The sequence below is a fragment of the Alosa pseudoharengus genome, unplaced genomic scaffold (assembly GCF_046254945.1).
Source record: "Alosa pseudoharengus isolate Yale_2024_CS ecotype anadromous, Long Island Sound unplaced genomic scaffold, YU_APseudo_1.1 YU_APseudo_1.1_scf_10, whole genome shotgun sequence".
NCBI classification, from domain to species: Eukaryota; Metazoa; Chordata; class Actinopteri; order Clupeiformes; family Clupeidae; genus Alosa; species Alosa pseudoharengus.
The window spans coordinates 16,534,586-16,550,364 of NW_027468565.1; the positions used below are offsets into that span (position 1 = coordinate 16,534,586).

The 15,779-nt window shown below is 45.6% G+C and overlaps 1 protein-coding gene across 1 annotated transcript in view; it reads right to left on the minus strand.

Moving 5' to 3' along the window:
* btbd11b (BTB (POZ) domain containing 11b) overlaps positions 1–15,779 on the minus strand; it is a 64,843-nt gene that overhangs the window by 37,657 nt on the left and 11,407 nt on the right. The window lies entirely within an intron of this gene.

Here is a 15,779-nt window from a genome sequence, read left to right on the forward strand (position 1 = left end):
CAGTAGAAATTGATATTATAAAACTTTATTTGCCTCTTCAGTCAGTCCATTACTCTTTGGGATTCCAGCAGGAGCAGGCCGGTAATTTGTGCGCGACTGAGCTGCAAATGGCTCTGTAATTGTTTAGCTCGCCGTGTGTAATTTATCATTCTGACTTCGCAGAGCAGCCCCCTGGATTACAGTGGCAGTGTGTGGGTCAAACGGAGACAGACACCGTGAGAAGGAATCGAGATGTGATGGTCAGTCTTGCACACACACACACACACACACACACACACACACACACACACACACACACACACATTTGCGAACATATGAAAAACGTACGGAAAACAATACTTCAGCTTACGGCAGCACCAGACATCTCCAAAAAGGATGAGTGAGCCGCTGCGGTTGATGGCCGTTAAACTGACGTTTTTATATGACCCATTCACATCTCAAAGGGAAAACCCATTTCCTTGTCAAGTTGTCCTAGAAGCCCTCCTCCAGTCCACTTACTGTCAGGCCTGCCCACACATTTACTTTAGTTCAGGCTTTTATCCTCCCTCTCTCTTCCCCAGTCTCTCTTTATCTCTCTCTATACATCTTTCTCTTTCTCTTCCCCATTCTCTCGTGGTCTATTCTTCTTCCTCTCTCTGTCTGACTCCTGACTTCTTAATCTTCTCTCTTTCTCGAGCCCCTATGCTCCCCTGCACTGCTACTGCCATTGTGATGACAAGAGGTCAAGAGGTCCAACATCCAAAGCAGGGGTCTGTGAAGGTCTTCAACCCAAGTCTCCTCTCCTCAAAACTCACCCAGAGCCTGGTTGCAACCACGGGCACACACAAATAATAGGTCCTCATGTGGTATTTCCTTAGTAAATGAGGAGGAGATTGGCTGGCGGATTAGGGTTTGGGTCCCAGCTGTAGAATTCTTGCCAGCTGCAGACTGTAACCTGTAGACTCCTGTCATCCTATCACTTACGGACTTTAGACCAGCAGGGTCCTACCAAGCAACACTACACTGGTTTTAGTGAATGGAACCACCACACAACCCCATTTCCAAAAAAGTTGGGATGCTGTGTAAAATGTAAACTAAAAACAGAATGCATGTAAACTATATATCAGTTGAATCAGAGAAACCCTTTTTTGGAAAACATGCTAGTAACATGATAGTAACACATCTCAAAATAGCCAGGACAAGGACCTGTTTACCAGTGTGTTGCTTCACCTCTTCTTTTAACAACAGTTTGTAAATGTTTGGCAGTTAAGGAAGTTGGTTGCTGGAGTTTTGAGGAGGAAATATTGTTTCTATAAACAACTTGCCTAATATAGGATTTCAGCTGCTCAACAGTCTGGGGTCTTTGTAATCATGTTTTGCATTGCATGATGCATGTGAGGTCTGGACTGCAGCTTGGCCATGCTTTCATGAAATATTCAAGGTCTTCTCCAAAAATAGACATTGTCTGAATGGCAGCATATAGGCCATTGCATTGCATGGTCTGTTTTTAATGCAGGGCCATCTGAGGACCGAAAGCTCAAGGCCACCCAATATTGTTTTTCAGTCGTGTCCTTTGTTTACAAAGATTTCTCTATGTTGTTGATATTATGTACTATAGATGATGGAATCCCCAATATTCTTTGCAATTTCATGTTGAGGAGCATTATTCTCATATTGTTGCATTATTTGCCCACACATGTTTTCATAGAGTGATGAATCCCTCTGTATCTTTACTTCTGAGAGACTCTGCTTCTCTGTGATGTTCTTTTTATACCCAATCAAAGTGCAAGATTACCTTATTAGTTGTGAAATGTTCCTCCGTGTGTTTTCTTTTGTTGCCCTTGTCCCAGCTTTTTTGAGATGTGTTGATGGCATCAAATTCTAAATGAGCTTATATTTTTTCTTGAAATAGTCAAATTTGTCAGTTTCAACATTTGTCTATGTGCTAAATATGGTTTCACAAGATGTACAGATTATCACTTCCTGTGTTTATTTACATTTTACACAGCGTACCACTTTTGGAAATGGGATTTTTACTTGTGGAGTTAAGAAGACCATCTTTGGGTACATCATTATACATCATATGTTAATCAACATTTTAAGAAAACATGTTATTGTGTATCTAAGATGTCTCTATCTGAGAGGATGCAGTAGCATAGATCATTTAAGACTTAACTCTCAATTATGAGCTTATGAGAGAGTGGAGAAGATAGGGGTAATGAGAGAGTGGAGAAGATAGGGGTAATGAGAGAGTGGAGAAGATAGGGGTAATGAGAGAGTGGAGAAGATAGGGGTAATGAGAGAGTGGAGAAGATAGGGGTAATGAGAGAGTGGAGAAGATAGGGGTAATGAGAGAGTGGAGAAGATAGGGGTAATGAGAGAGTGGAGAAGATAGGGGTAATGAGAGAGTGGAGAAGATAGGGGTAATGAGAGAGTGGAGAAGATAGGGGTAATGAGAGAGTGGAGAAGATAGGGGTAATGAGAGAGTGGAGAAGATAGGGGTAATGAGAGAGTGGAGAAGATGGGGGTAATGATCGTTCCTCAAAGAAAAAAGAAACAAAGTCAAACAAGGGGAAAGTAATCATGTTTTTTCTCCCCATCCGTTGTGCCTGAGAATGCAGAGAATGTGCTTGGAAGAATACTGGTGAGAAGATGCTCCCCCCACCCCACACACACACACACAGACACACACAAACACATTCACACACACACACACACACACACACACACACACACACACACACACACACACACACACACACACACACACACACACTCAGCTCTCTATCTCTCTGCTCTAGCTTTCAACCTGTCTGTTGTCTTTCTCTCAAAATAGCAAGGAGTCGATGCAGTATTGCATCATTCTTTATTACATTTCAATTCCGATTGTGACTAACCCCCAGCCCAACCCCACATTAACCAGCTGATTGAGGACCTGTCACAAGCACTCCTGACATACAACAGATCGCAAATGAGCTCATCTGTCACTGGTGACATGTCTGCACATATACAAGGAATTAGATACAACAGGACCCACAATCCTCCATGTACACTTGCTCAAAGTTTAAGGAGAGTAGAGACAGACACACCTGCAGCAAACACATGACAAACACCTACAGTGACACAAAAAGTGAAAGTGTAAATCGTTCCTTTACATTTTCAACAGTGGAATAAGTTAATGCATAGCTGATTTCATTCTGCAACATCATCAATCTTCTGGCTGATACTTGAGCCTGTCAAAAAAAAGACATTCTTTCGACATTCATGCTGTGAAAACACAAGATAGTCAACACTTATAATGGACAGGGAGTGTGTGCTGTACTATCAGGTAAGAATGCATGACAGGGAGGGAGTGCCTAACCCCTCCCTGCTTTTGCTTTGGGCCCAACGGCATCTCTCCAGGAGCTCAGTACTCATATCGGCCTCCTCAGCCTGCGATTACACACTCCAGAGCAACCTCGGGGTTGAAGGACGCGTGCACACTAACATGATCAGACCCAATTAAAGGTGGCAGGGACCCAAACACAGGGGTGCTCGCAGCAGGGCCACTCGTGGTGGAGGGTCTGGAGAACTTTAACAGTTCAGCTAACGCTAACGAGTCACTGAAAAAACTGTGACCTTTTTAAAATGGGAGAGGGACTTCTAAGAGAAAAGTGTAACAGCTGCTGTGTGTGGCTTTGCACTGTTTGAGTTAAGGTGGATATGGGCAAAACCTGCTGAGAGCTTGTTTGGAAGGGAACATTGCTGTGTTTGGCATGCTAACGTAGCTGAAATGCTAACAAAGTCTTATGTTACGTAATATATGCTAACATGGCACTTGGGTTCCTAGAAGGTTGTCAATCAACAGCTACAGTACACACTGTCACTGCTGTGCTGCTGCTATCACTATAATTGGCAGTCCAGAGCTCTACAGTCATAGGTAAATGACAGGCTTCAACAGTTCAAGTGTTGTTGTTTTTTCAAATGTTCTATCTATTCTTTACAAATATAGAACATTCAGCATCCCATGGCATTTCGAAGAATTAAAAGTGAGTTCACTGAAGCAGCAAACACTATTTTAGTGCGTGAGTAAAATGCAAATATGGCAAATCTTAGTAATAGCACACACCAGTTAGAGCACTGGTACATTTTCAGTGCATGACTACATACAGCTGCCTCATATGACATAGATAGGCCTACAGATGACTGGAAAAGAAAATATTACTTTAAAGTTTGAGACCAAGCAGACTAAACATAACCTAAGTCATTCAAAACAAGTCTGTGACGGGGCCGTATGGCTCTTTAAAGAAGCGCCAATGGTTCAGTTTAAACCTGGCTGTCCAGTCATCTCTGGGTTTCTGCTCCGCTTGGTCCTGGTGGAAGAGTTATGATTTCAGTAAGTGAGTGTGTTTACGCTGTTCACTCCGCTGGAGCCATTGAAGGCTCTCCTTGGCCCTCTCTACAATAGACACATTCAGATGGATTACATAATAGTGAGCACAGCGCCAGCGGAGCCACACTCGGGCCCTTGATGGAGAGTGTGTTTATGAACAGTGGGCCAACGCCCCTTAAGAAAATCAGACATGACTCCAGCACCAGCTCCAAAGGCTTTCGCTTCCCGAGGCAATTAAGGGTGGATCAAAAGGCTCGATTCAGTTTTTCCATCGGCTCTTTGGATCGTTTTCTTTTAATAACATGTAGGGTTCAATACTCCCCCTCCAGTCCTTATACTATAGAATTGCCTGTTTGTGCACAAGATCATTTATTTTTGAGAGTGTTTGTGTGCGTGTGTGTGTATGCATGTGCTTGTGTGTATGTGTGCATGTGTGCACACGTGTGTGTGTGTGTGTGTGTGTGTGTGTGTGTGTGTGTGTGTGTGTGTGTGTGTGTGTGTGTGTATGTGTGTGTGTAGGCAGGCTAATTGTGTGCATGAGTGATCATGTCAAGGAGAGGGAATCAATGTTCCTGTTTCTGTGTTTACTTCCTCATATTATCAGTAATTTAGTGACACACTTGTTCTCATTTCAGATAAATGGTATGACTGGAACATTAGTGTCATTTACCTACCACACAGTGCTGAAAAGTGAACTCATACTGACAGACACATGAACAATCCAGGGGAACATTTTCTTCCCACTGTTTTGTGTCAATCAGTGCTCTCAGAGACTGAGAATACAGACCAAAATAACTTCATTTCAAGAAGGTCACAGAAAGTTCTGAAGGAGGCAAAGAAGGGGGATTGCTTCTTTGAAGAGTGACAGAAGATTCTGGAAACTGAACTTCAGAACTGAGTTTTGGATAGTTTTTCTCTCCCACTCTGATAAATAATTTAAACATATAGAAGAAGCTGAGTGTCCAACTTATATAGCTGGGGTTTTCATGTGTTTTTATTAAAATTCATCTAAAGAAGATCCAATTCTCTGCATGTTTCCACCTGCAGTGTTATGCAAATAAAAATGTACACTACTAATCAAGGGAGGATTTGTGAACAGCTGTGGATTCAAAACATTATCTGAATGTATTTGCATTATAGCCAATGAAGATTGGGAGTTCATATATGCATAAATGCATCTTTCCACTTTGAGCTATTAATTTTTTATTCAAGATAGAGGATTTGATGTGAATTTCAAGCATCTCCACCGTAAATAAACTCTGAATTCACAGTTCACATTAGAAAGTTGTATGAAAACCCAGCTATTGTGTGTGTTTGTGTGTGTGTGTGCCTTTAACACTGCAGTCTATTTAAGTATAACTACAGGCAAATTAGTGCCCATGACTCCATATCCTATTTGAGAAAACAAATGTTTACTGTCAGCTATATAACCCTGTTTAATCAGAGCTTATATCACACGTTTCCTGACTGGCGAAGGTGGAGCAGCCATACCTAAGTTGTTTCTATCCCTCCCTGTCTATATTAAACTCGCTTCGCTCCTTCAAATCGCTGCAAACAAATGGCTCTCACATTCTTCCTGGCAGTGTGTGAGAGGGACTATTTCCACATGGCTCTGGAATGCACTGTTCTGCCTCCCCTGTCCTGGTCACAATGTGTGTCACATTGGTATTCTGCACTGGTCCCCGATCAGTGGACAACAGTTGTTATGAGCAAAATACAGTAGGCTACCTTTCAGACGTTTCTTTATTTCAGCAACCAAGCCGCAGGAGAAATCTCCTCTACTAGAAGCCAGGACTACTGTGACGGAGTCATATTGTCCAACAAAAGGGATTTTTGTGTTTCTTTCTTTCATCCTCCTTGGATTTCAACTGCTAGGTGGATATGATGGACCCGTAATGAAAGCATAGACTACAAAGGCGGGGATGTAGACTGTAGGCTTTATACATCATTTAAGAGAGATACTGTACTCACACATTGAAACACACACACACACACGCACACACACACACACACACTCACACACACACAGACATATAGCATTTATAAATGCCAGAGCCATTCAATAAGACCTGCAAAGATTAGTGGCTAAAATTATTGGAAGATATTACAGAGGGCAGGCAGTCTGCACCACACACACACACACACACACACAGAAACACAAACACACACACACACACACACACACAGAGACAATCTCATCGGCCCCCTGCATCTCTCCCCTTCCAAGCACAATCAACAGATCCTCCCAGCAAGCTGCCAGCCAGCTGCCACCAATAACTTTTGATTAGCCAAAAGCAGCGCAATCAGGCAGAGATGACCTGTCCAGTCCACGATGAAGAGATGAATTCATGCTGGCAGAGCACAGCAGCATGGAAAGATGTGACGCACGGGGAGTTTCAGACTTACCACAGCCTTCCTGTGAGACTGAGCTGGCCTTGTCCTTTTGCAGCTATAGCTACATGTATATAATTGTTTCTATATAAATTCAGCTTAACCGGGCAGAGGCAGGGTCAATAATTAGATTTGTAAAGCCTGTGATCTGGCTGTTCAATCAAAGGCCATGTAAAAACCCTGGCTATGGGCGCGGACGCTTTCACGGTCCTCAAGCTTTGTTCAGTGGAGCGATCAATACAGGTTTCATTTAGTTCTGAATGTGCTCTCTGATTGTCCCTGACAAAGAGCTGAGAGGCAGTGATTCGCTCAGTCAGATCAACAGAGGAGTGACGCTCCAGGGGACGGGGTGTGTGTGTGTCTGCGTGTGTGTGCATGTGTGTTTGCGTGTGTGTCATGGTAAAGCGGGGCGGGTTGCCTTTAGAGAGAGTAGATAGATGTGTTGTAGATAGGCTGTGAGTCAAACGTTTTGGGAGCAGAGTGATGAGAAGGGAGGGAGGGAGAGAGGGAGGGAGGGAAAGACGGAGAGAGGGAGGGAGGGGTGTGTGCAGTGCACATGCATTGCGGCATAAGCAGAGCCAGAGCAGAGGGTAAGGATGAGTAAGGATGAAGAGAATGACATCACGAGACCACGTCTAATCAAACAGGAAAACAGGAAACGGCTCGGTGACTAGATGGCCTCCTGGCTGTAAAATCATTAATCATCTGTTTGTGTTTTCATAAGCACACACACACACACACACACACTTCTCTCTCTCTCTCTCTGTTTCTCTCATTCTGAGAGGTGTGGAAACAGGTGTACATTCCTTACCCTCCCCGAGTTCTGTGGAATACATATTGGTATTTTCTTCATTTTCTCGGTTTATACATACAACTATTGGATTTTCACTCATGCATCCCCAATCTGAAAACTGCATACTGAAACACGACACTGTTTCCCCTTATTGTGCTGTATTTCCATACTCATGTACTACATTTTAAACCGCAGTATTAAACTAGACCCATGGTTGTTTCCCCACAGTTGTTTCCCCAGAGAATTTGGCACCTAAAGTTCTCTTTCCATGCACACATGGTTTCAATGAGGCTACAAATTCTAGGTAAGTCTCCAGACTCTAATATGAAAAAGATGTTTGAAACAAATGTCAAACACAAACTCATCTACTGTACACTATTCCTATACAGCAGGGTGAACCAGGGCAACACAGGTGGACAGTAGAGGCCTTCAGGGTCCGCAGCTAGTACACTGGTGCCTCAGGCCAATTTTTCGGACTCTGCTAAGGGAGTTTTCTAAGGCCAAAATGGCACAGCTGCAGTGGTAGTGGAGTCCAGAACAACACAAACACAGTAAATGATACACATGGCACAAGACCATGTTGTGCATTACAACTAATGGTTAAGTCCTCACATTGCTGTGCTATGGGTAGCAGGAGAGGATTTGGGAACTTTATTCTAGAGACTCTCTCTCTCTCTCTCTTAGTGTGTGTGTGTGTGTGTGTGTGTGTGTGTGTGTGTGTGTGTCTGTGTGTGTGTGTGTGTTTGTGCATATGTGTGTGTGCATGTTTGTGATGGACTAAGTGACCAGCCAGGGAGAGAAAACATCAGGACAGAAAAAAACAGAAAAAGAAGGAGAGAGGAGGTCAAGGAGAGAGAAAAACAAAGAGACACCAAAGTGTGACCAGGCTTGGTCGTCCTTGCCCCCTGCCCCTGCCTCTGCCACAGATGCGTCAGTGTTTGTTTTCCAGAGACAGGCGTGGAGCATGAGGGAGTGTAGGGAGGTGAGGGGAGGAGGTTACTGACACACACAGGACTCGCTGCTGTCAGCTGTCCCGGTTCCTTAGCAGGAGCAACAGCGTTGAATAATTTACGGCCCTGGAGGGGAAGTGCAGTATCTCCTCTTCAGATCAGGTTTGCAGCCTCCTGCCTGTGGCCTTAGTGTACAGACACTCACTACGGCAACCACACCAATGAGCAGTGAGCTCAAAACAAGCCTTTTAATTGTGAGGAAATTTAGAAGTAACCTTGATGCTGACCATTCAGCCTCACACACACACAGGCACACACACACACAGACACATCATAAAAACTTCAAAAAGAACCCTTTTTTTCTCAGACCCAGGAGTAGTTCAGCCATGTTGTAAAGCCTCACGGCTGTATGGCACGGCTCCCACCTGCCGCGTTTCTGAGAGCTGATGACACCCAACACCCCAGATGCATTGAGTTACCTGCTCATGCTCATGGTGCCACAACAGCCTCAACAGCCAGGAAGAGCATTGCCTTACAATGGCCCTGCGATGGCTGAGATAGCCAGGGAAAGCATTAGATAGCCAGGGATAGGGATAGCCAAGAGATAGCTATCAGCAGCATTTCAGTCATTTCAGACATATACAGACAGTCAGTGTTCAGACAGAGAAAATAAATGTATTGCTACTCGTTGTTTTGTTGGATTTGAGAGAGGAAGAGTAATTGATCACCATTTCATAACCTACCTATTCTGACTACCGGGGAAATACAGTTTTGTTACATCTCTTTCTCTCTCTCTCTCTCTCTCTCTCTCACACATACACACACGCACACACACACACACACACACACACATACATGCACCGAAAGAGACAAGGCAACTTCTCTAGTCACCTTGGTTGAAAGAAAAGCAAGCCCTTGAAGGAGCCCGAGGGAGGGAGAGGTCTGATCATCTTCTGGGGAACAGTGAGAATGTTTCAGTGGCTCCTCTGTGCCCTTCAGGCAGAGCGCTCAGGCCCGCCGAACAGCTCTCCGCCAGCAGAGAGTATGAAACAGGATCCCCGACTTTGTCAGCTCTACCAGCCCTCACTATCAGCAGCTTAGGGATTCTTAGTATTGCAAAAATAACGTTTGACCTCGGCAAAAATCAATTTCAGTCCAATTTTAATCTCTTATCCATTGTGTTCATACAAAACTCAAAGTACTGTTTGTTTTGCACATTTTGCATAGCATAAAACCCTAAACATAGCCTGAATACCATACAAATCAACATACATGTGCAATTATTCAATGTAAAATCACAATCTTTCCATAGAAAACATAGTACTTGACTTCATAGAAAAACGTAGTACTTGACTAAGGTTAAAAAAAATATTTCCATATGGACTGCCCAAGTAACACAGGACATAAAAAACAGATTGAGCAGGTCCCATTGTAATCTGGTGTGCTCCATGGAGAAAGACAAATATGGCAATTTCCACATAACATAACCCACATCATCAGGCTGCTCATGTTGATTTCATCACAAACATATCTGCAGCAGGAGATCGCTCACCAGAGGGCTGGGGAAACATCATCACATGATTCACAGAGCAACACCAATCTCAGCTATGCATCAACACACAAGCCATAGCCGTCTCCACAGAGCAAGAGGGTATCTGAATGGCTAGTCTGGGGCGAAGCAGACTTGGGTCGTCTAAATGCAAATTAGAACATGACACTTTCCATTTTCATTTTAGGTTACACGAAAAGATCAAATCTATTATGTGTTATTATTTTTCCATATGATGAACTACGCAACTCTGATAGAGATAGGAGATACAGTCAAGAGCTGGCTGCCTAATACTAGTCGTTCAGGTCCACACATCCAACATATCCAAAATCCTTTGGGTTGAGCAAGGTCAGGCGGTGCGCTTGGACGCTTCTCTGATTGAAATAGCCATGCAGTCGATATAAATGTGCTCTCAGCTATGAGATGTTCAACTCCTTCTGACCACCCAGCCACACACACACAACCTTAAATAGACCAGTGCACATGCCACTTAACACAGACAAAAGCTTGTTTTGTTGCTTGTTTTGCTGTACACTTTTACAGATACTTTCTCTCTCTCTCTCTTTCTCCCAAGCATGCAAACACGCACGCACACCCACAAACACACACACAGATACACACACCACACCTGTCAAAAAGTGACTACACAAATACAAGCTCATTCCCTCAGCTGAACTGGAAAACTTTAGTAACTTCAAAAACTAACTCAAAGGCATCTTTAGCAAAAAATAGCTGAGAAGACTCTTTCAATGCTACTGTGCTTCCTTGAAGGAGCAACCACAAGGGCAACTCGTAATTCAGGCACCCTGGCCAAGCAGTAATGGGTTTTGATTCCTCTCTTTTAAATACTAATGGCTGCTACAGGCGGTTTGTGTCTCTAGAGGTTAGATTGTACCAGGCATTGGCATAATGATGGACACACAGACTGGCCCCTGAAGCTCGTCCTGGCTGTGCCAGCCTTCATAATGCCCATAGGCTCCGCTGGCACATGGGCGCCCTGCTGTTTGCCCTGTTGCTGCTGAGATATGCCAGCTCACATTGGCCATCGATCTGGGCCCCGATGATGCCCAACGTCAGCCTCGACAGAGCAACGGGTAGCGATGGTCCCTCTGTGCGGCTCTCAGTCTCTCAGTCACTCAATCTCAGCTATCACCTTTCAGAGCCCCGAGATTGCCTGTTGTGTTGTTAAGGTGTGCTGTACGTCTGAGGGAGAGGTGGAGAGAGCGCAGTGCTTCTCCTCCCTTATTCAGGCCGCCCGAGTGTGATGAAATCGGTGTAATAGAGGTGAGCAGATTTGTGCGGAGGGTCATTACGCAAAGGCCAGCCCCAAAACAAAACAAAAGCCTTATTATTGATGTGGCTTGGAATTACATCCCAGGCCGGGGGCTGTCAGGGCTCTCACAAACGAACCCAAACAAACACATATCCCGGCACTTAAATCCCCGCAATCCCATCACACATGACGCGAGCTGGCACCGAGCTGCCAACTACAACACCTTCACGAGCCTCCTCATCAGAGAGCAGGAAACTACAGAAACCAGGGCAGTCTGAAGCTCCAGCGCCAACCTGACAGTGTCGAGACATCAGGCTCTGTGTAATTATCCCCTCTTCTATCTCTCTCTCTCTCTCTCTCTCTCTCTCTCTCTCTCTCTCTCTTCTATACCACTATATAAACCACTGAACTTGATCGTTTACATTGTCACTGCTTATTTACAGACAGTTTAACAAATGCGTGCTCTTTGTTTGGCACAGATGCAGCATGCTGACGGTGTCACCAACATTGGCAGAGCAACAACTCGCCCCGAGGCTGACACCAGCAATGTATGTTTGTAGCTGTTTTAAGTGATGTTTTAACCAAAAGGCTTGTCTGGCAGGCCGACCAGCTTGACTGCCTTGAGTACACAATCCCGTCTTTCAGAGCTCAGGACTGCTCAACGGTGTGTTGAAATGCTTCCCGGCCACAGGGAGTGCGTTACTGTACGCAGCTGCAGCGTGTGTCATGCGGCAGCGAAACCCCCCCCCCCCCCCGCGAACGCAAGCCGGCCTCCTCACACAGATGAGATCATGTGGGTTTTGTTCATAAGAGCCGCGAACCCCAATACCGCTGGCTCTCAGGCGGCGAGCCAGACGGCCGTCATGACATCAGCGCCGTTGGGGTCGCCCCAAAAGCCCTTGAGAGATGTTGCTCTAACAGAGCTTTGAGGCCGCAAAATTACAGGCTGCGGACAGGCCCCCCGGGGGCCAAGCACTTGGGGAGACACCGGGGTCCTAACAAGCTCACAGGGACGAGTGAAATCCTGCCCACGGCGACTGGGATCCAGTCCTCTACAGGCAGTGTGTAGCGGAGCTTCATCCCCTCTCCATTTCCAACTCCACCACCACCGCAAGTCTAAGCCACTACCTCAGCTCTTTGAAGTGTGTTTTTATACATTATTTTCATTTGGATGGGGGACTAAGTGAAGGGGAGGAAGGAGGAAGCAGGTCTGGTTAAGCCTTTTAGAGGAGAAACGTTGTTTACATGGAGTGATTCCACACTGACGTCATCTAGCTGGGTGTGAGCGCCAAATTCCAGTGATGAGTTTGAAACCGCTGGTCTAGAATATTCCATGCCATGTTCCCTGGCTAATAGTTCTCTGCCACTAACTCCACTGGTTTAGTCAGCTAAAATTAGACAAAGCAGCATTGCACGCCACAATGACATTAATGACATAAACATTATCAACATCAAACATTATCCAATTAACCTTTTCTTCACAGAATGCTGTGTCATTAGATGCACTGCCAAAACCAGTGCTTTAACAAAGCACAAGCCTCAGTTCCAAAGCCCTTCTTCTTCATGATTTATGTTCTCCTGTGTGGACCACGAAGAGTCTTACTTTCATGGAGAAAGGGCAAATGACTCAAGCCATTAAAAGCAATTAAATGAAAAGTTTCATAATGATTTCTTAATGCTGATTAAATGGAGCTTAAGCTCTTTTCAGGCTCCGCTGGTGGCGATGAATAACTAAATTAGCAAACGATGGCAAATGAGCCTATCCAGCACATTGCCAACTCTGTCTATAAATACACAGGCCAGGCTGAACAAGAGGGCCTCTACTTATAATTTATACACACACATACACACACACATACACACACACACACACACACACACACACACGCTCATGCCCATAGTTTAATTCAGATTTATGTGTGTGTGTGTGTGTGTGTGTGTGTGTCTAAGTTATGAGCAATCAATGAGTCTGTCACAAACATTAAAGCTCCATTTAATTTTCTCATCTTTACATATGCAGACGCAGCCATGCTATCCAGCACTATAAATAGCGGCTTTACATCCAACAGCCGAGCATTATTGCTTTTAATCTGCCTTGAAGGACTGCTGTGCACCGGAAGCCAGTAAGTGTGAGTGAGTTATTGAGCAAAAGCGTCAGACCTCAGACCTCAGCCACAGACCCCGCGGAAGTGGGCCAGCCAGCGGTTTATTTTGGGAGCACAGGGGCCACAACCACAGGGCAAATAAACACAGATCACCTCTTAATGCCCTGACACCACTGACCCCGGGCGTAGCTAGCCAGCGGTGACTTCATGCGTGTCTGACAGATTTAAAAATGACTCGTGCACAGAGAGAGCAGCCGGAAGAGATCGAGGCCTGGAGAGGGAAAAAATGGTGTTTAAATGAATAGCAAACAATACTTTTTAGGCAACTGTTTACAGAATGGGCCCTTTCTGATTGGATTACCTCACTTGGCTTAAGCCTGCAGGTTTTATCGCCGGACAAGAGTTGATAAGGATAATACACATGTGCGCGCTTTGACACAGAGTCACGTAAACAAACCCTCACAAGCACACGCAGATAGATTACGCGCCATTATTCACAACGCCGCTTCTGTAAACACACTGCGCAAGCCCTTCATCGCACTGGATTAAAATGACATCCGCATGCGAGTGTTTGTCACCGCCGATCTCCTCATTTGTGAGTGAATTCTCCAGCGCATGTCTTTACATAATCATGCCAGGGTGACAGGAGTTCCAGCGTGTCGGGAGGCACACGTGAGCTGGGAGATAACTGTTTTGGCATGGGGGAAACAGCATGCACGCTGCTTCCAAAAGCACACATCATGCCACCCCCATCTGCACCCCAGAGCCTGGGTAATCCTTCAATATACTCCAGTGTAACCTCCATTGAATTGTTTCAATGTTTCACTTTACCACTTCACTGCGAAAAACCTGGAAAAATCATTACTGGTTTATAGATACCAGACAAGGTGTAACCCTCTACAAATATAAGGTTTGGTGGATGAAAGAATCTACTACGTAAGCAACAGCAAACAGTTTTCTGTATCTATGTATGTGGTCACACAAACCCACTGGCAGACTGATCATGCCATATGCTGTAGTGTAGTGTACAGTAAAGCATCTCTGTGTCTCCTTCTCACCTTCCCACTCTCCCTCCCTCCCTCCTTCCCTCCCTCCCTCTCTCTCTCTTTCTTTCTGTCTCTCTCTCTTTCTCCTATGGTGCATTCTCGGCAGGCCCAACGTTGCCTGGCTGAGTCCACCTGTGTACCAGGTTTGTGTGTGTGTGTGTGGGGGTGGGGGGATTGAGAGTGGGGCCCTCTGGCAGGCCGTGTGGAAATAAAGGAGCCGGGCAGGAGGGCCATCGAGGGCAGATGGCTTGAGGCAGCCACACTTGTCCCTGAGCCAGAGCCATGGGCACGGGCGCGGGCACAGCAAGCCTGGGCACGCTCCAGTCAACAGCCCGCACCAATACCAACATACCCCAACACTGCTGCTGTTGTCTCACAATCCCTCTGTTACGGATGTGTTAAATGCTTTCAAGAACTGGAATTATTCCCTACATGATTTTTTGTCAATAACCAATTTGTGCTTTTATCTCACTTTGCTGAGTGCCAAGAGTGTTTTTAAGACATCTTCTATTACACACACGGTGAACAGCACAGGGCAGAGTGCACACAATGCTTTGGATGCACATGAGAGGTCTCCTGTGGTCCTGTTTGTTTCAGTTCCACCATTCAGCCCCCTCCATCACCCCTTATGGTGAACATCCTTCCTGTAGTACACAAATCACACTAAATCACACATTTAATTGGTCAGTAAAAAAGTGACTCTCCCTCTCTCTCTTCCTCTCTCTCTCTCTTCCTCTCTCTCTCTCTCTCTCTCTCTCTCTCTCTCGCCCGACCCTTCTGGCCATCATGTGTGTTGGACGCCAGCGTGCGGGTGGCTTTGGCGTGTCAGCGGGGGTCGGCTGGCATCTGGAGTAGCGGCTGAGCGAAGCGTGCGAAACCGCTGGCGGGGCGCTCCTCTCCGCTCACTGAGCCGTGGCCTGCTGCCTGCCCTGCAGGACCCACATATGGCAGCGACAGGCTCCGGCCCGCACAAGGGCGAGTGTGGAGCGCTGCTTCACATGTCACCGCGGAGACCAGGCTGGAAATAGCAGTGTAGTGGTTATGCTGCAAGAGGCCTAGTGCGTCTCTCTGTCACAAGACGTGTACTCAATTCCTGCAGACCCAGGAATGGACATGATCAGGGATGGACATGGACACTGTCCCCATACAGGAAGTCAGCAGCATTATGTTAGATTCTGAGGCTCATCTTGAGGTTTCTTTCAGAATATTATGCTCACATATGTATGTAAATCTATAGCGATACCAGGAACCCTTGTCGCATATCTATTCTTCATAATGTGATTTAAGACACCAACCGTTATTAAGGTCCACTGGCCCTGCA